This window comes from Bombina bombina, chromosome 4, assembly GCF_027579735.1.
Source record: "Bombina bombina isolate aBomBom1 chromosome 4, aBomBom1.pri, whole genome shotgun sequence".
NCBI lineage: Eukaryota > Metazoa > Chordata > Amphibia > Anura > Bombinatoridae > Bombina > Bombina bombina.
Genome location: NC_069502.1, coordinates 305,078,860 through 305,100,742, shown reverse-complemented (window position 1 = coordinate 305,100,742; position 21,883 = coordinate 305,078,860). Strand labels below are relative to the sequence as shown.

Sequence of the window (21,883 nt, the reverse complement as noted above, 5' to 3'; positions counted from 1 at the left end):
CAATATCACGACTGTAGCTTATATCAATCATCAAGGGGGAACGAGGAGTTACTTAGCGATGATAGAAGTATCCAAGATAATTCGATGGGCGGAGGCCCACTCTTTTTATCTGTCGGCATTCTACATCCCAAGAGTAGAGAACTGGGAAATGGATTTTCTAAGTCGACAGACTTTTCATCCGGGGGAGTGGGAACTCCACCCGGAGGTGTTTGCCTCTCTGATTCTCCGATGAGGCAGACCAGAATTGGATCTGATGGCATCTCGTCAGAATGCCAAGCTTCCAAGATACGGATCCAGGTCAAGGGATCCCCAGGCAGAACTGATAGATGCCTTGGCAGTGCCTTGGTCGTTCAGACTAGCTTATGTGTTTCCACCGTTTCCTCTCCTTCCACGCGTGATTGCTCAGATCAAACAGGAGAGAGCTTCAGTAATACTGATCGCGCCTGCGCGGCCACGCAGGACTTGGTATGCGGATCTAGTGGACATGTCCTCTCTGCCACCGTGGAAACTTCCATTGAGACCGGACCTTCTCATTCTAGGAGCTTTTCAACATCCAAATCTAAATTCTCTGCAGCTGATTGTATGGAGATTGAACGCTTGACTTTATCTAAGCGGGGATTCTCAGATTCAGTCATTGATACTTTAATACAGGCACGTAAGCCTGTCACTAGAAAGATCTATCATAAGATATGGCGTAAATATATTTTTTGGTGTGAATCCAAGGGAGTAAAGTTAGGATTCCCAGGTTTCTGTCTTTTCTCCAAGAAGGATTGGAGAAAGGGTTATCAGTGAGTTCCTTAAAGGGACAGATTTCTGCTTTGTCAATTTTGCTTCACACACGTTTGGCAGATGTTCAGTCTTTTTGTCAGGCTCTAACCAGAATTAAGCCTGTATTTAGACCAATTACTCCTCCCTGGAGTTTGAATTTAGTTTTTAGAGTTCTTCAAGGGGTTCAGTTTGAACCCATGCATTCCATAGATATAAAATTATTATCTTGGAAAGTTTTGTTTTTGGTTGCTATTTCTTCGGCTCGTGGAGTTTCTGAGCTTTCAGCGTTACAGTATGATTTTCCTTATCTTATATTTCATTCTGATAAGGTGGTTTTGCGTACCAAACCTGGATTCCTTCTTAAGGTTGTTTCAAATAAGAATATTAATCAGGAAATTGTTGTTCCTTCATTGTGTCCTAATCCTTCTTCTAAGAAGGAGCGTCTGTTACATAATCTGGACTTGGTCCGTGCCTTGAAATTTTACTTACAGGCAACTAAGGATTTCCATCAATCATCTTCATTATTCATTGTTTATTGCGGAAAGCGTAGGGGTCAGAAAGCTACGGCTACCTCCCTTTCTTTTTGGCTGAGGAGTATCATCCGCCTGGCATATGAGACTGCTGGACAGCAGCCTCCTGAAAGAATTACGGCTCATTCTACTAGGGCTGTGGCTTCCACATGGGCTTTTAAAAACGATGCTTCTGTTGAGCAGATTTGCAAGGCTGCAACTTGGTCGTCTCTTCATACTTTTTCCAAATTAAGTAAAAAAGCTGAATGCCCTTTTAAGGGCAATGCCCATACAAATGCCCCTTTAAGGGCAATGGGTAGTTTAGGATTTTTTTGTGTTAGTTTTTTTTTGGGGGGGTTTGTTGGGTGGTGGGTTTTACTGTTAGAGGGGGACTTAATATTTTTTAAGCTAAAAGAGCTGTTTAACTTAAGGCAATGCCCTACAAAAGGCTATTGGTAGTTTAGTATTAGATTAGGGGATGTTTTTATTTTCATAGGGATTAAGTTTAATTTTTTTATTTTTGATAATTTGGTTTATTATTTTATGTAATGTTAGACTTTTTTTATTTTTTGCAATCTTAGATTAATTTAATATTTTTAAGTAATGTTAGCTTTTTTATTTTAATTGTAACTTAGTATTTTTTAATTAAGGTAATTGGGGTTAATTTTAGGGGGTGTTAGGTGGCTTAGTAATTTAATTAGTTATTAGCGTTGTGGGTGTTTGGCAGATTAGGGGTTAATAAATTTATTAGGATTATTGCATTGTGTGGGTTTGGCGGATTAGGGGTTAATAGATTTATTTGGATTATTGCGTTGTGTGGGTTTGGCGGATTAGGGGTTAATAGATTTATTAGGTTTATTGCATTGTGGGTTAATGGCGGATTAGGGGTTAATAGTTTTATTAGGTTTATTGCGATGTGGGTTAATGGCAGATTAGGGGTTAATACATGTATTAGGTTTATTGTTATATGGGTTAAAGGCGGATTAGGGGTTAATATATTTTATTAGTTATTGCTGTGGGGGTTGGTGGCTGGCGTTTGATAGATATTGCGCATGCGTTAGGTGTTAGTTAATATTTTCAGGCAGTTACGGTGCTTACATTTTCAGCGCAAGGCTTGCTGTGCCTGCCTATGTGTGACAAGGTGAAAATGGAGTAAAATGTCTCAATTTTCACTGCGTAAGTCCTTGCGCTGAATATGTGATACCAATTTGCGACGCGGTTCTATGTTAGCTTATGGGAGTAAAAAGTGCAGGTGACAGGTGAAAAATACACGCCGCATTCATATGCGGCGCCGTATATGTGATACCAAAACCGTGTAAAAACTGGCGTTGCAGGCTTTTACGGGCGACGCCGCATATGTAATCTTGCCCCAAGAGAGCAAAATTGCATGCCCTATCTGAATCATGAAAGTCTAATTTTGACTAGACTGTGCCTTTAAGACATTTGAATTTTTTGCCCCTTTCCGTTGATACCCTTGTATACACATGTATTTTAGATAATTAAATTGCTGTTATGAAGACTTGAAATGTAGTAGCACTGCACGACCAGGTCGTGTTCCGATTCTTATTCTTCTCCATTTATTATGCAGGCTCTCAGCAGTTCTTTCACCACACCCACACCCTGGTCTGTTTGGTCTGGAGGACAAAGTTCTTCTGCAGATCATTAACATACAGCTCTTGGGAGCACCTTTCTCCCTTGTGTAAGTTATGGGATAGGTGTTCATCTGACTACACAGTGCAAGATATTCAGGTAGGGTTGTCTACAATGATATTATTTATCTTCTTTAAAACAAAATACAGTTTTGCTTTTCTTTAATACTTCATTGCTAATTTTATTTTATTTTACACATTGTTGAATATGATGCTTCACAATTAAATTGCTTTGGAATATGTAATAAAAAGGTTTCAGCAATTTTGACAGGAAGGCAAAAGAAAGTGTTATGTTTAACATAATTATAATCCAAGCATGTCCATCAAAAATGCTACCACCAGTTAAAAATGTATCACATAAATATTTATTAGAAGCGTAATAAGCATTTTCTAAAATGCAAAAGAAATATTGACAATATAAAAAAGTCAGAAATACTTATTAAAAAAAAAAAAAAAAACCTAGTAAAATTATCACTACTTCATGGGATCAATGTAAGCCAGAAGGGTCAAACTTGCAGACTCTTAAAGGTTAAAAATAGAATAAGGACTAGGAAGAAAATGAATCATCCGTCTACACTTGGATTGCATGTAAAGGAAACAATGCACCTGTGAATTTGACCAAATACACAACTAGTTTTTAAATAATACATGTGCATAACTGAATGCCAGCCCAGTAAAAGATTTCTGTTTTTATTTTAAGGTCTCTAGGACTGAAGTCACAATAAAATTCTATTTTAAATTTTCGTGTTAACCCCACCCCCCAAAAAAAAACACAACACTTTCATGACACACATGCAAAAGAAATGAATGTCTAAGCTGGATATTTACATGTTATAATTAGGAAAAGCATAACAGGACAGGAGAGTGATAGTTCTACAGAATTATCATACAGAAAAAAATTGTGACATTGATAATATTGTTGTAAGGAAATATATAGATTACAATGCTGAATTTAGTTTTTTAGCAAATGTTCTGGATTTGTTAAAGTTTAAATGGTCCTGTGATTTAGCACTTCACAGCCATCAGAGAGGCTATATTCAGCAGGGGCTGAAAGTTTAACATGTCAACTCCCAGAACTGCTAAAATGTAAAAAGTACAAAATGTGATATGAACTACGTTTAATGTGCGTTGATTTTTTTTTTGTCCCTATTGTCTGAAAAAATGGAAAACCTATGCACAGGGAACACAATAGCTGAGCCCAGTTATTGATATTAGATGATCAACGTGCACTAAAAAATAAAATGATTAAATATTTTTTAAATGTAATTGACAAATACATTACAAATGCAATAATCATCTTAATTTAATACATTTAGTTTTACTTTAATACTATATTGATTGTCTCACCTCCACCAGAGAATATCCCATAAGGGATACAAAGTTTTCATTATAAAACCCTTCGGCATGAGCAACTATAAAAATGGTGTCATGACCATAATAATTTTAATGACTACTGTACCGTTTATAAATTAAAGGAACATTGAACTCTAACATTTTCTCCACCTTACTGTGTTCCCAATGATCCATATTACCTGCTGTAGTCTACTTATTGAGTTTTCCCCCAAACCACACTTTTAAATTTGTTTTGTTATTTGAATCAGCTGTTTTTGCCTGTAGAAACCACTACCTACACTGAAAATATGAATAATAAGTATATTATCTGCAGAAAAATCTAAACTTGAGACAATAGCATAATTAATCGCTCACTGGGGGTAAGAGAGAAACAGAAAATGTTGTGCCTGAAATAGCTAGTTGTGTCCTGCCATAATTAGCTATACCATGTGTTTAGACATAGATAATATTAGTAGGTCTACTTTACCTGTAGGCTCAGCCCATTTGTCTGCATTTCCCTGAGAACAAAACCAGATATTTCAAATATAAAAAGAAATATGAAGGAATACTTTCCCATACATTTAATACCCAGCAGGTATAACAAGTCATTTGGAACATGTTATTATGAAACACTTTTGATAAAACAGTCCCTTTAAGATTTTTACTTTTTAACGTTAAAGCAAGTATCCAGCGTATCAAAGGGTAATTGAACTAAACAAATATGCATATAAAAGAGCTGCTATTAATCATATAAAGCTATATAATTGCAGATAAGCGATTGACTAAAACCTGTTTCTATTTATATTGAAACTACCAGGAAAGGGTTATCTGTGCAAAGTGATAATGCTGTATTAGTTCTCATTTGCTCATAAGAGCAAGTCACATAGATCTGTTGGTGGAGAAGAATAAATCCTTCACAAGCTATAAAGAAAAGGATGCTTTATTTTTTATAGATAATGTGACAAAGTTTCCTGGTAACTCATTTTATTTCTCTAAACATTGTATAAAGCAGCTTAAGGTTTACTGCATTTGTCATCAATAATATGAAATCTCAAAGACCAAGTAATCCCTCTTTTGTGAGTGGCGTCTTTTCTTTTTTAATTGAGGGGTTTTGTGGATGTATGGATCTATTTTTGGCCAAGAGACAAATACAGTTTAAGGAATGGCTATCCGCACATCAACTGCATCATATGTAGAAGGTCTTGAGAAGTCACATTTAAAATTCCACAGTTCTACATAACATCTAATGTGTTATGTGTATATTATGTTTGGCAGAAAGAAAGGCAGAAAGCTTTAGAACTATCGCACATTTATTATTCCGTACCAGATATATGTAATAGATTAGGAAACTTATTTTTAAAATTAACATATGGTAACCAATTAAGTGAATAGCCTCATGCTCCTATGATTTTCAGGACTCAAACAACTCTTGACTCTTTTTGCCTTACCCCACACCAGTGTCCACACATGCAGATCCTTATAAATTCCATATAGACTATATAATTAAGCATGTTAAAACAACAACAACTTTATGATGTACATTTGTTAATTATCTATTTATCTGCCATTCCTGTAATTTACCTTTCACAAACTAAGATTTTGCCCTCCCCTAGAGGGGCAGGAGATCTACTGTGCATATACTGCAATGATCCTGAGACACAGTTGTCTAAAATGTCACCTTAAGCAGCCTCTGATTGGCTGCAAAAAAGAAAAACAGAATCATGATTCTACTAAGCTTTGCCATAAACTTTAATGACATTTCAGTTAATGGGCTGTAAAATAATATGACAATGTCAAATGCTGGAACTGAAACTATCCTGATAACTTCTGCATAGACAGCACCAACAGCAAATATTGCAGGGGGTGGCATTACAGCAAGGGACTGGATGATGGACAGCACAGTAAAACAGAAGATTATTTTTCATTGGATATATTTGCCCAGTTAACTGTTCCTTAAAATGTTCAGGCTCAGAAAACATATTACATTATTAACCAAAGAAAACGAAAGGTAAAGGGGACGCTTTATCAATGTCTGGCGGACATGATCCACTGTAGCGTATTATGTACGCCAGACATTGCTGAATGCCGACAGCATACGCTGTCTGTATTTAACATTGCAGAAGTAGTTCTTGTAAACTGCTTGTGTAATGCTGCCCCCTGCAGATTTGCGGGTAATCGGCCGCTATCAGGGGTCGTCAATCAATCAGATTGTATCAGATCATGCGGATTGATGTCCGTAGCCTCAGAGGCAGGGGACGAGTTAAGGAGCAGCGGTCTTAAGACCGCTGCTTTTTAACTGCTGTTTCCGGCGAGCCTGAAGGCTTGCGCAGAATCAGGGCAATTAGGGGCCATTCGGCCTTCTTTTTTTTTTTTAATCGGCCCCAAAGTCTTGATACAAGCCTTGCAACTCCAGAGTAGAAGACAGAGTCGTGAGCCAATCACGAGTGACAGTGAGACTTCCTCACCTATCACTGTTTTTTTCATGCTTAGAAGCTGCAAGGCTGGCGGCTCACATGTTTGACTTTACCTATGTGTTTAATCCATTTGCATTTTTTTTTTATTTAGGATATCCCTATAATTTGTAATGTCAGAGGTATCCCAGAAGCAAAAAGGGTTGCAACAGCTGTTTTAGGTTGCTTCAAAGAATAAAGGTTTGAAATAACAAAGAAATACTCATGAAAAAGACTGTCAACTTTAGGGTACAGTTACAATGTATATAAACTGTTACAATGTAAAAAAATGAAAGTGGCTGTCATAACTGATCATTTGGAAATCACATAAAAACCTAGCCTCTCTGAGGGCCTGATGATCTAAAGATCTCTGGGCTGGAGGCGTTAATAAAGAATTCTCGCCTGTCCTATTTCCCTTGTAGAATGATCTAAAAGCACTTTTTATCCTGGAATCAGGGTGTCTCGCTAAGGGGCGTATACTGCATTTTCATATGAAAAGTGCACAATAAAATTTGTATTTTATACATCATACAAAAAGAATAATTAAACCATTCACACAAAAATAAGCAGGGAAAAAATAATATTGTTATGGTCCATTAGAAATCGTAACAAAATTCTTCACCAAAAAACGTATTTTACCACAAAAATAAAATGTGTATGTAAATTACACAGAAATAAATTGTATGAAATATGCACAGCGTAAATCGTAATTTTAGTAGACTGGATGTGCAAAAATCAGTTAGAAATTCGTACTTCTAATTACAAAATACAAAGCGTACTTGTTGTTTTGTAAAATGGGCTAAACATGAGCGTTCCATGGGTGTATAGGAAATTGTCTCTCTAATCCCAGTGTAATTCTGTAAAGATTTTCGCAATACAGATCTCACAGTTTTTTCTCGCAAATGAAAATATAGCAAGCTTTTCTCAAACTACTTATAATAGTGTGTGAAAGCCTAAGGATGTCGCAGGCAGTGTCTAGCCTCTTTTCAAAATAAGTTCCTCACTAGCTTATAGGAAATAAGAAGTTGACATCAATATAAAAAGAAAAGGGCGCTTCTGCAGCTGACACTGTTTATACAAGAATATCTATATATATCTCCAAACAAGTTTTATGCATATTTATGTCTCAAAAACGTTAAAAGCTCTCCTATTGTGTATAGCTCTTACAATAATGACATATGGGTGTATAATTAAAGGGACACTGAACCCATTTTTTTTCTTTTGTGATTCAGATAGAGCATGAAATTTTAAGCAACTTTCTAATTTACTCCTATTATCAAATTTTCTTCATTCTCTTGGTATCTTTATTTGAAATGCAAGAATGTAAGTTTAGATACCGGCCCATTTTTGGTGAACAACCTGGGTTGTTCTTGCTGATTGGTGGATAAATGCATCCACAATAAAAAAAAGTGCTGTCCAGGATCTGAACCAAAGAAAAGCTTAGATGCATTTTCTTCAAATAAAGATATCAAGAGAACGAAGAAAAATTGATAATAGGAATAAATTAGAAAGTTGCTTAAAATTGCATGCTCTATCTGAATCACAAAAGAAAAGTTTGGGTTCAGTGTCCCTTTAAGGATTTATTTAAATGTAAATGATATTAATTTCATTAGCATAGAATATAAAATCACATATAGGGACGTCTCCCTTGAAACAGCTGGCTATTTTCCAAAATCAGTTATCCAAAATATATATATTGGACTCAACAGCACAAATAAAAGAGAATGCTAAAAGACGTTTTTAAACGATTAAAACATTAAAAGTCACAAATTCCGGTTCCACAACCACCTTTTTTCAAAACCACCTTTTTCACTATTACTCTTTGGCCCAAATTATATTGCCAGAAACGTATTATCTCAGCAGCTTGGAGTTGAGAATTGCTTCTTAGCAAAAGAGTATACAATACATATACTCAATCCTAGAGAATCACACTTGTACAGTTCCCACAAGTGAATGCCGTATCAGCCATATTCATCCTTTGGGGACAAAAAAACGTTTTACCTTTGCTGCATTATGCTGTTCTATTAGCTTGCCAAATGGAAACCAGGAGTTCCTCTCAACTTGAATCAAACTTAGAGTAGAGGTTACCTGCTCCTCTGTTCCTGTCCAATGATGTGCGTGATTGGTAGTACGGCCGGTCACGTGACCTGTACGTTCCTTCTTATTGGCGCAAATTTGTTTTCCTTGTTTGGTGGGTTAGAAGTGAAAGAAGTGTCACAAACTTGACATTGACAAAAAGCTTTAGTAATGACACTGGCACCCCACAGTCCTTCGCCTTTGCATTTCGCCCATTTATAGGGCTTTATCAAGATGCTTTTACTGTGTTAGGGGCCACTCTTAAATATCCTTAGGGTGCTTGTGATTGGTTACCTTTTTTCCAAAATTAAATGTGGAATCAAATAGTTCAGAGATAGTTTGTAATAAGGTCGTATTTTTATAATACATAGAGAACACCTTAAACAATTCATGTAAAGTGATATGTGTGTAATAAAGTGATATATGCAAAATATACTGATACATGCATTGAGAACAAGTTCTATTTCATTAATGTTTAAAAATAAAAAATAAGAGCGTCATTTAATAAAGCATTTATATATATATATATATATATATATATATATATATATATATATATATATATATATATATATATATATATATATACATAAAGAAAACCGAAAACGTTTCATATAAAGTGGTATGTGCATAATAAAGTGATCTATGCATAATAAACTGATATGCACATCATAAATTGATCTTATTTTGTTTATATTTTATAGGGACACCATTTATTATTGCATGTATATACACACAAATATACAGATTTATCAAGTGATAAGTGAATGTTGTTTCTAAATAATATTATTATTAAAACAGCTCTTATGTGTCTATAGTAGAGGGTATTCAAAAATCCATATAACTCATATTCCAAAATAAGTCAAAGACAAACATCAGTGACACTTATAATTGGAAGTTTAGTCTTATGCATATTTAAATGTTCTCACTATTTTTCTCTCAAAGACCTATTTAGTTAAAGAAATCTGTTCACTTCTATCTCTGAATTTGAACCCCTAGGTTGCAAAGTTTTTATCTTGTATATCAACTCCGCTTCTTTGTATAGGAGTTTTTCCTCCAAATCACCTCCCCTCTTGTCTCACTTTCTGAATTCCACAAAATTTCAGATGTTTGGGGGGATTATTGTGGACTTCCCTGAAATTTGTATAGATATATGCATCATGTTCCCTAATTATCTCCCTCAAACTTCTTGTTGTTTCACCCAAATATTGTCTTTTACAGGAACATTCAATAAGGTAAATCAGGCCTTTGTCAGTGCATCTGATTGTTTCTTTTATGTTAAACTCTTCTCCTGTTTGTGTGGAAATGAAGTTTTTTTATTTGATTGCATGCTCACATGCCTTGCATGTATGGCAAGGAAAAAAACATTTTACCTCCTCTCCATACAGATCTCTACATAAAGGGGTTTTGTTGTCTTGGTGCAAAACTCACTTGGTGCAAGTATGTTTTCAAGGTTCTTAGCTTTTCTAAAAATCATTCTAGGGTATGGTGTAACTGTATCCCTTATGTAGGGATCACTTTGTATTTAATGCCAATGCTTTCTAAGGATCTTATTAACTAACTTATAATCACTTTTCCTTTCTATATTCCTGGCTTTTGTGATAGCTGTCTGTATCAGACCATCCTTATATCCTCTTTCGTTGAATTTCTTCTCTAATATACTGACTTGTTCATTATAGTCTGTGAGTTTTGTGCAGTTCTTTCTTATTCTCAGAGTTTGTCCGTATGGGATATTTTCTTTCCATTTCTTTAAGTGGCAACTATCCCCATGAATATAATTATTTTTAAAGTGGGTGCAAGTATTTATTTCTCCATTCTCTATTTTAATCTCCAAATCCAAATATACAATCATTTCATTGCTATAATTATAGGTTAAATTCATTCTAGTGAGCAAAGTCTCTAGAGAGGGTGAATCCCCTTTCCACAAAATGAGGATATCGTCTATAAATCTTTTGCACAGGAACAGAGGAGCAGGTAACCTCTACTCTAAGATTGAGTCAAGTTGAGAGGAATTACCGGTTTCCATTTTGCAAGCTAATAGAACAGCGTGATGCAGCAAAGGTTAAACGTTTTTTGTCCCCAAAGGTTGAAAATGGCCGATACGGCATTCACTTGTGGGAACTGTACAAGTGTGATTCTCCAGGATTGAGTATATGTATACACTTTCGCTAAGCAGCAAATCTCAACTCTAAGCTGCTGGGATAATACGTTTCTGGCGATATAATTTGGGCCACAGAGCAAAACTAAAAAATGTGCTTTTGAAAAAGGTGGTTGTGGAACCAGAATTTGGGACTTTTAATGTTTAAAGGGACACTATACCCAAACATTTTCTTTTATGATTAAGGTAGAGAATACCATTTTAAACAACATTCCAATTTACTTCTATTACCTAATTTGCTTCATTCTTTAGATATAATTTAATGAAGAAATAGCAATGTACACGGTGAACCAATCACATGAGGCATCTATGTGCAGCTACCAATCAGCAGCTACTAAGCATATCTAGATATGCTTTTCAGCAAATAATATCAAGAGAATGAAGCAAAAAAGATAATAGAAGTAAATTAGAAAGTTGTTTATAATTGTATGCTCTTTCTAAATCATGAAAGAAAAAAATTGGGTTTCATGTCCCTTTAATCATTTAAAAACGTCTTTTAGCATTCTGTTTTATTTGTGCTGTTGAGTACAATATATATATTTTGGTTAAATGATTTTGGAAAATTGCTAGCGGTTTCTTTAATTATACACCCTTATGTCATTATTGTAGGAGCTACACATATTAGGAGAGCTTTTAAAGTTTTTGAGACATATATATGCATAATACTTGTTTGGAGACATATATAGATATTCTTGTATAAACAGTGTCAGCTGCAGAAGCGCCCTTTTCTTTTTATATTGATTTCAACTTCAAAATACTTATAACCCAAACAGAAAAACACATGCATACAAAAATATAGGCAGCGTAATGTGATTTATATTGGCTGCAGGATTTGATTTTTAAAGTGTGCCCCCTGGTCAGTGGTAACTTCGCTCTATGGAGTGGAATGTCCCTAACAAGTGAGCTTCATTACTTTATATAGGAGCTGTCTCTCCACTCGCAGGGACTGCCCCTTTTATTCTACAATCATTCCACCACAGCAGCCCCTTCAAGCGTCTGCGAGAAAGACCACGTTTGAACCCTCGAAGTTGTGCTAACAGACACAGAGAACAAAAATGCTTGAGTGGGCATAATGCTATATAAGATAACTGGTGGCTTAAATTAGTCCTGAGGTTTAAAAACTGATATGAAATGGGCAAACTATGTAAGACAAGTTGTACGATCAAAAGGTAATTTTTTTTATAATTATGTTAAATGCAAAGTCAGCATTTTCTAGCTGATATAATACACAGATTATCATTTTACAGTACATAATTTAATTTTATTACACATTATCTTCTTTGCTATCAAATAACTAAAATGCATTGCATATTTTTTTCCAATTATAGCTCTGAAATTCCACATTTATCTATCTAGCTTAGTGCTACTAATTACAGTATTTTATAGGAATATGTTGCTAATTTCTAAATAAACAATGTGTATGTTTTTTATTTCATAAATAATTGAATCTTATATTACATAAATAAACCATGTTTACTCAAACATATATACTATAGTATATATACTGTGTAATAATGTTATTGCTATTCTACAATAATTATAGAATCAATAATTATAGAGCCTTGACTTTTTGCCTTATCTCAGATGAGCATTTTCAAACTGCATAGAGTATTAACAGAGCAACCTGCATATTATTAAAAGATAGAATCTATTAGGCATTAAAGGGACAGTCAACACCAAAATTGTAATTGTTTAAAAAGATAGATAATGTCTTTACTACCGATTACCCAGCTTTGCACAACCAACATTGTTATATTAATACACTTTATAGCATTTAAACCTATAAATTTATGTCTGTTTCTAAGCCACTACAGACAGCCTCTTATCACATGCTAATTCCTGTGTGCCATATTAGATAACATTGTGCTCTCTTCCGTGGAGTTGTGCAGGACACAGCACTAATTGGCTAAAATGCAAATCAGTAGCCATGGGATAAGGGGGCTGTCAGAAGGGGCTTAGATACAAGGTAATCACAGAGGTTAAAAATATATTAATATTACCATGTTGGCTGTGTAAAACAGAGAAATGTGTAATAAAGGGATTATCTATTTTTTTTAAACAATAACATTTTTTGAGCAGATTGTCCCTTTAAAGTGATGGTAAATCTTAGCATTTGTGAAACGCTAGGATTTACCAGTGCAACAAATAAAGGGAACTTTCAGTCATAAAGTAAAAAATACTTCATGCTGAAAGTTCCTTTATTTGCCTGTACCATATGCTGCGCTGAGCATCTCAGACCACCTGAAGCAGAACGATATTTTTTCAATAAGATGCGGCCCAGTTGGCATTATGCTGGATAGCTAGCACACTATTGGCTAAGATCACCTCTTTGAAAAATAGCGTTCCACCATGGGATGCCTGAGGCGTTCAGCACGGCATATGCCACAGACAAATAAAGGAACTTTTAGCATGAAGTATTTTATACTTCATGACTGAAAGTGCCTTTTATTTGTTGCTCTGGCAAATCCTAGCGTTTCACAAACGCTGGGATTTACCATCACTTTAAGCAATGGAATACAAATTACTTTCTATTCAAGAAAAAGTAAAAGTCAACACAATTACAGGAAAATAAACCCCACAGAGGAGTGTACTCAGAGGAAAGTCAAATTACTGAAATATGTCACATTACCAGAATATTAGAGACATGTGATCAGCTAATTCTCAATTATTTTCATGAATGACAATGTAAAATATTTCAAATAGAGGGATGCCACAAAAGTTTATATTAGATATTTTACTAGCCAAGCTGAGTCTATTTGACAATGTTATTCCATCTTGTAACCAAATCTATTGAAAGATAGATGGGCAAATGGGTGACCTCGTCAGCAGCAGCTCTCTTAATGAATCAAATGAAAATTCTAAGTTTAGATATTTCTTATGTTAAAATTAAAAGGGACCATAGTATACTAAAAGTTTGTATTTTTTATTTTAGTTATATACTAAAGATGTCACTTCTAAGGGGCCAATTTATCATAGTGTGAGCGGACATGATACAATGTAGCGTATCATGTCTGCCACACATTGATAAATGTCAACAGCTTTTGCTATCGGCATTTATCATTGCACAAGCAGTTCTAGTAAACTGCTTGTGCAATGCCACCCCCTGCAAATTCGCCGCTAGCAGGGGTGTCAATCAATCCGATCGTATTCGATCGGGTAGATTTCTGTCCGCTGCCTCAGAGCAGGCGGACAAGTTATGTAGCAGCGTTTTTTAGACCGCTGGTTCATAACTTCTGTTTCCATTCGGAAGTTGATAATTCGGCCCCTATATATTTTGTTATTTTTTCACATAAGGACACATAGGGGCATATTTATCAATGTGCGAGCGGACATGATACAAAGTAGCATACGTTGTCGGCATTTATCATTGCACCAGCGGTTCTTGTGAACTGCTGGTGCAATGCTGCCCCCTGGTGAACTGCTGGTGCAATGCCGCCCCCATGCAGATTCGCGGCCATTTACGTCCAATCGGCCGCTAGCAGGGGGTGTCAATCAACCTGATCGTATTTGATCGGGTTGATTTCTGTCCGCGGCCTCAGAGCAGGCGGACAAGTTATGGAGCATCTGTCTTTAGACCGCTGCTTCATAACTTCTGTTTCAGGCTCGCCGGAAACAAGGGGCATCAAGCTCCATAAGGAGCTTGCTAAATATGCCCCCATAACTTTTTATGTATAGAAACTTACAATCTGCAATATCATATAATTTAGCACACACATGGGGGCTTGATGCCCCTGTTTCTAAAGACCGCTGCTCCACACCTTGTCTGCCTGCTCTGAGGCCACGGACAGAAATCAACCCGATCGAATACGATTGGGTTGATTGACACCCCCTGCTAGCGGCCAATTGGCCGCGAATCTGCAGGGGGCGGCATTGCCCCAGCAGTTCACCAGAACTGCTGGGGCAATGATGAATGTTGACAGCGTATGCTATCGGCATTTATCAATGTGCGGCAGACATGATACGCTACATTGTATCATGTCCGCTCGCACTATGATAAATCTACTCCTTAGTATCTTCATGAATTTTTTAAAACCTGTTCCTTTCAGTTTTAAGTGTCCCCTCACTTCAGCTTTTTTTGTGATAGATAGAAACCCAGTCCATTTCACATTAACTAAGAAAATGCTGTGATTTTCTGTTCCTGAGGCACTTTATGTGGGGTATGTACATACAGGAGAGGAAAACGGCTGAGCCTGGCTGTCACACCCACTGATTACCAGGCAAAAAAGGGAGCAGCCTCTCTTGTAAAATGGGTGGCCTGTGGTGGCTGGCATTTGCCCAGTTTGCCCAATGACCAGGACGTGATATATTAATGTTAAATCATTATGTTTAAATATATTCATCTATTTAAAAAAAAAAAAGACAAATTAATACAAGCAAAAGTAATAAACTAACAAGCAAAGAAATAGTGGGAACTTGGACAGAAACGTTCCATATTTATCTTTGTAAATGCTGAGCAGAGTAAGGCTGGTCTGATGAGAAATGTGCTAAAAGCACTCTGGGAAAAAAAATTGTTTGCACTTAATAACACCCTGAAGATCTGGAAATATAATAACTGTTTTAGTTTTAAGCACTGTGTGTAAGGCACATCATGCTCAGATCATAAGATGCACAGGTGGGGCAGCATAAGAGCATAATTAAAGAGTATTTTAAAGGACATAATAAAATGTTCAGTTTTTATTACAAATTACTTTAAATGTAAATCTCCCTTTTCTTATAATGTTTTTTTCCTCAAGTGCTTACAACAAAGATTATTAAATGTTGTAGTACTGATTACACTAAACCCCTCTGCATTTAATCCTTGCCATTGGTTTAAATACAAAGTTAAAACTGTGCACCCAGAGCTGTCCAGATAAGAATGCAGCCAGCGAACCTATGCGGATCATCCAGTCAGGGAAACGCTAGCCACATGATTCTCTAGCGATGCATGGGGGCATTCTGGTGGTATGACTTTGACTATTTGTTTTAACCCTTTCAGAGGAAATTAATTTAAAAATAAAGAAAGCATTTCCTATATACACTACATACATTTTATATCAATTATATATGTCAAGTTAATAGTTTTGACTGTCAAACATCTGTCCTATTTGTTATTTACTGATGAAAAAAAAATATGTTCACTGGCCAAATTAGTTATTTGGTTGTTGGGGTAATGTTTCTATGTATTGGTGTGTTGAGACATGGGGGCCTATTTATCAAGCCGTCAACCGCAAATATACTGGAATTCCGCAGCGTAATTGTGGGGAGTTTGATTCGCCTTATTTATCAAAGACTACAGACCGGCAAAAGTAGAATTTTGTGACGTAACATACGATCCGCCAGTCTCCAACACAGATCGATGCTTACGTCACTACAGATGTTCAGAATGCAAATTCGGCACTATCTGACTACTTTTGCAAGTTATCAAATATCTACCAGGAACGCTTGCCACTATTCCGGCCAAGCATACCTGGTTTTCAATCCGCCGCCCTGGAGGTGCCGGATGCCATAGGAATCAATGGGAACCTGAAAGCAGCGAAAACTATTCTCTATAGGAGAATAAAAGTTATGTTTACACCTAACACCCTAACATAACCCGAGTCTAAACACCCCGAATCTGCCGCCCCTACACCGCCGCCACCTACATTATACTTATTAACCCCTAATCTGCCGCCCGCTACACCGCCGCCACCTACATTATACTTATTAACCCCTAATCTGCCACCCCGCCATTGCCACCATCTACATTATACTTATTAACCCCTAATCTGTCGCCCTGACACCGCCGCCACCTAAATAAAAGTTAATAACCCCTATCCCGCCGCTCCCGGAGCCCACCGCAACTAAATAAAGTTATTAACCCCTAAACCCCTGGCCTCCCACATCACTAGCACTTGCTAAACCTATTAACCCCTAAACCGCTAGCCCCCCACATCGCCATAAACTAAATTAAACTATTAACCCCTAAACCTAACAACCCGCTAACCTTACATTAAATATTAACTCATCACTATCTTATAATAAATTTAAACTTACCTTTAGATTTAAATTAAACTATATTAAACTATAAATTAATCTACCCTAACTTTTATACTAAAATTACATTAAACTATATTAAATTAATAATTAACCTACCCTAACTATTATAATAAAATTACATTAAACTATATTAAAATAAAAATTAATCTAACCTTTCTTTTATACTAAAATTACATAAAACTACAAATTAAATTAAATATATTCTATATTTAAACACCTAACCCTACTCAAATAATTTAAATCTACACTAAAAAATTACAAAGTTACAAAAAACTTATAACTAAGTTACCAAAAATAACAAACAATAAGTTACACAAAAAATAAACACTAAGTTACAAAAAATAAAAAAGAAATTATCAAAGCTTTAAACTTATTACACCTAATCTAAGGGCCCTATGAAAACAAATAGCCCCCCCAAGATAAAAAAACCTAAAAAAAGGGCCTTTTGTGGGGCATTGCCCCAAAGTAATCAGCTCTTTTACATGTAAAAAAAAAAATACAAATACCCCTCCAACAGTAAAAGCCACCACCCACACAACCAACCCTCCAAAAAAAAAGCTAACAAAAAAAACCTAAGCTCCCCATTGCCCTGAAAAGGGCATTTGGATGGGCATTGCCCTTAAAAGGGCATTTAGCTCTTTTGCAGCCCAAAACCCTAATCTAAAAATAAAACCCACCCAATAAACCCTTAAAAAATCCTAACACTAACCCCCGAAGATCGACTTACAGTTTTGAAGATCCGACATCCATCCTCCAAGAAGCCAGGAGAAGTCTTCATCCAAGCGGCAAGAAGTCTTCCAAGAAACAGGTGGAAATCTTCATCCAAGCCAGCAGAATTCTTCACCCAGACGGCATCTTCTATCTTCATCCATCCGGCGCGGAGCGGGTCCATCTTCAAGACCTCCAACGCGGAGCATCCTCTTCGTCCGACGGACTAACGACGAATGAAGGTTCCTTTAAATGACGTCATCCAAGATGGTGTCCCTTAGATTCCGATTGGCTAATAGAATTCTATCAGCCAATCGGAATTAAAGGGACACTGAACCCAAATTTTTTCTTTCATGATCCAGATAGAGCATGCAATTTTAAGCAACTTTCTAATTTACTCCTATTATCAATGTTTCTTCGTTCTCTTGCTATCTTTATATAAAAAAGAAGGCATCTAAGCTTTTTTTCTTGGTTCAGACTCTTTACAGCAGGTTTTGATTGGTGGATGAATTTATCCACCAATCAGCAAGGACAACCTAGGTTGTTCACCAAAAATGGGCCGGCATCTAAACTTACATTCTTGCATTTCAAATAAAGATTCCAAGAGAATGAAGAAAATTTGATAATAGGAGTAAATTAGAAAGTTGCTTAAAATTTAATGCTCTATCTGAATCACAAAAGAAAAAATTTGGGTTCAGCCAATAGGATGAAAGCTCAATCCTATTGGCTGTTTGCAACAGCCAACAGGATTTTTTTCAACCTTAATTCCGATTGGCTGATAGAATTCTATCAGCCAATCAGAATCTAAGGGATGCCATCTTGGATGACGTCATTTAAAGGAACCTTCATTCGTCGTTAGTCCGTCAGAAGAAGAGGATGCTCCACGTCGGATGTCTTGAAGATGGACCCGCTCCGCGCCAGATGGATTAAGATAGAAGATGCCGTCTGGGTGAAGACTTCTGCGGGCTTGGATGAAGACTTTGGCCGGCTTCTTGCAGGACTTCTTGCCGCTTGGATGAAGACTTCTCCTGGCTTCTTGCAGGTAGTATAATGTACATGGCGGTGGGCTCTGGGAGCGGCGGTATAGGGGTTGATAACTTTATTAGAGTGGCGGTGGGCTCTGGGAGAGGCGGTTTAGGGGTTAATAACTTTATTTATTTGCGGTTGGGGTCCGGTGAGCGGCGGTATAGGGGATAATAACTTTATTTAGTTGCGGTGGGCTCCGGGAGCGGCAGTATAGGGGTTAATAACTTTATTAGAGTGGCGGTGGGCTCCGGGAGGGGTTAAACAGTTTAGTATAGTGGCGGTGTTTAGTGACAGTATACAAATAAAGCTGTGAAAAAGCCGGAGAGCAGCGAAATCGATGACTGTTAGTTAACAACAGTCCGCTGCTCATCGCCCTGTACTTGGTGCGCGGCTTTTTGACAGCTTTTTTGTTAAATATGGAGAGTGTATTCAGGTCCGCGGCAGCGAAGTTAGGCGATGTCAGGCGAGTGTATTGGTGCTGTTGAATGCAGCACAATTGATGGCTTGATAAATAGGCCCAATGATGTATATGATAGCTGGATTGATATTATAGTGTAGCTCAATGTTGTACTATTAATCTGTTATATTATTTTTTAAAATGAAGATGGCATATGGGGATCTTCACCTGATATCTTCCATTATGGGATAATATTCTGGGCATAGCGCTGTTCACATTGGTATCAGGATAGATGTAAGAATCACATTTTAAGCTTGGCTCCTGTAACATTTCCTGTGATATGCACACAAACATCAGTACCAGACACACTTCACATATCGACTTAAGAAACAGATGTTAACTATAAAGTCAAATCTGAAATACCAGACATATCCATTATCCAGTGTTATTTTATGGAACACAGTGAATGGGTTCATCATGTGTGAATCTGCTCATCAGATTATTGTTCCTCACTGGAGAAGCGTTACTATATCTCTAGACATACTAAGGAGTAATATGACTGATCATTAAAATAAATCTCAATTGTATATACCATATTTGTTTTATGTAACATAGTTGAATATAAAGTGAGATTAACCATTTGAAATCCAAAAGTGGTCTCATATTGTTCATGGATGCCCCCTGTACCATTACGTTTCCATTAGACCTAAGAGGCCCAAGAGTGGCCTCAGCGGCTAATTAGAGGGCATAAAGTATAAGAAGTAAGCGCTATGTTCATTAATATTGTTGAATTTGACCATATAAATGTTCTTTGTCAATTGTGTTTTGATTATACAAGCCATATATCTGAAAACTGTATTTTTGTTGTTGTTTGTACAGATTCTATGGCTATATAATGTTTGCTTGCTCTGTTTTAAATCTCAATAAAAAATATAAAAAAAACACACAAAAAATAAAAAAAAAAAAATAAAAATAAATCTCAATTGCATTTGCTGTGATATAGGGATCAAGATGCAGTTCACATTTTAGTAAATTTCTCTCAGCTGAGACAATTCTTAGTTAATATCGGTCAAAGGTGTCAAACTTTGCAAATAAGGGGCAACATTCAGATCTTTACTGCTCTCTTGGCTAATACATTTTTTTCATAATTTATGAAAACATTTTTTTAAATAAATGCCACTGACAATACAGGCTGCAGAATTGTCCCCCCAAGATATATGTGTTAGAGCAGCTGAATGAATTTGAATAGTATCTGGTCATATTTCTGTTTTCACTCATGTACTACTCAAGTAAAGTAAATGTACTGAAAAAGGAACAGAGTCACAATAAAAATCAACATTTGTACACTAGGAGGTTTTGTAACTGCATCTCTAGTGCTGTTGAAAAGACAATAACTAATTACCTGGTTGCAGGAGTGCTCAGAATTTATTGAGTTGGAATCTACACTTTTTTTTTATATTGCATTTGTCCTAATTAGTTTAAAATATGCTTATGTTATGAAAGCCAACTGTTATATTTGTAGCCTGATTTGTGTTGCAGAATCTGCTTGTGGAAGACACTTACACACTTGTTCTTAACTTAAAGAGACAATAATAGTGTACCTTGAGATTGCAATATCAGATATTTAGCTATGGCTAATAAAAACAACTTTGCCATGTACTTTCATTGTTTCTTTTGCCCCATTTTCAAGTAATTTAGCACTGAAAATTGGGATTTTTTAATCACTACTGACGTTCAAGGCTAACACTGCTACATAATTTCACCAATTCGCTTTAGTAGATAACTGCAAAACAAAGCACTTCATAGTAACTTATTTAACCAAATTTTTATTTTTATGATTCAGAAAGAACATACAATTTGAAACACAAATTTCCTTGAATTATCTCATTTTCTTTGTCCTCTTGGTTTATTGAAAATCATATTTAGTGGCTGCACATCTATGCATCTTGTCATCACCTGACATGTTCAGCTAGCTCCTTGTATTGCATTTCTACTACTTCAATAAAGGATACCAAGAGAATGAAGCAAATTTGGTTGAAGACGTAAATTTGAACATTGTCTAAAATGGAATGCTCTGGGGCATATTTATCAAGCTCCGTGTTTCTGGCGAGCCTTCAGGTTTGCGGGAAACACAAGTTATGAAGCAGCAGTCTAAAGATCACTGCTCCATAAACTGTCCGCCTGCTCTGAGGCGGTGGACAGACATCGCCAGAAATCAATCTGATCGAATACGACCGGGTTGATTGACAAACCCTGATGGCGGTCGATTGGCCACGAATCTGCAGGGGGCGGCATTGCACCAGCAGTGCACAAGAACTGCTGGTGCAATTATAAATGCTGAGAGCGTATGCTGCCGGCATTTATCGATGTGCAGCGGCATGATCCGCAATATCGGATCATGTCCACCCGCACAATGATAATTCGGCCCCTCTGTCTGAATCATGAAAGAAAAATTATGGGGTTTGTGTCCCTTTAATGAACGTGGCTAGCCTTGTTATCTGCAGACTCAAGCCCAGATTGGCCCCTCCAAATAAGGCAAGTGCTGGGTGGAGTTGGGCTATTGAAAAACAATTCTAATAAAAAAGGTGTTAATTTGTTTTAAAATGTTTATACGTGGCTGGGGTGTTATTCTATAGAAAGACAACAAAAATGTATTGTAATGCCAAAGTGTTTATCACCCCTTTAAGGCCATATTGTCCCAATTGGCAGCAGGGGAACAGGGAATCACAGAATGACCCTATGATCTATGAGCCATTATAAAGAGATAAAATGGCACTATGAAGTTAAGGATGCAT

The 21,883-nt window shown here is 36.5% G+C and overlaps 1 protein-coding gene across 1 annotated transcript in view; it reads left to right on the top strand.

Annotated features, from left to right (window-relative positions):
* The first annotated feature begins 2,919 nt into the window (after nt 1-2,919).
* PLS1 (plastin 1) overlaps nt 2,920-21,883 on the top strand; it is a 168,344-nt gene continuing 149,380 nt past the window's right edge. Inside the window, exon 1 of the mRNA XM_053710016.1 lies at nt 2,920-3,026. The gene's annotated coding sequence lies outside the window, so the exon portion shown is untranslated. The remainder of the gene's footprint in view (nt 3,027-21,883) is intronic.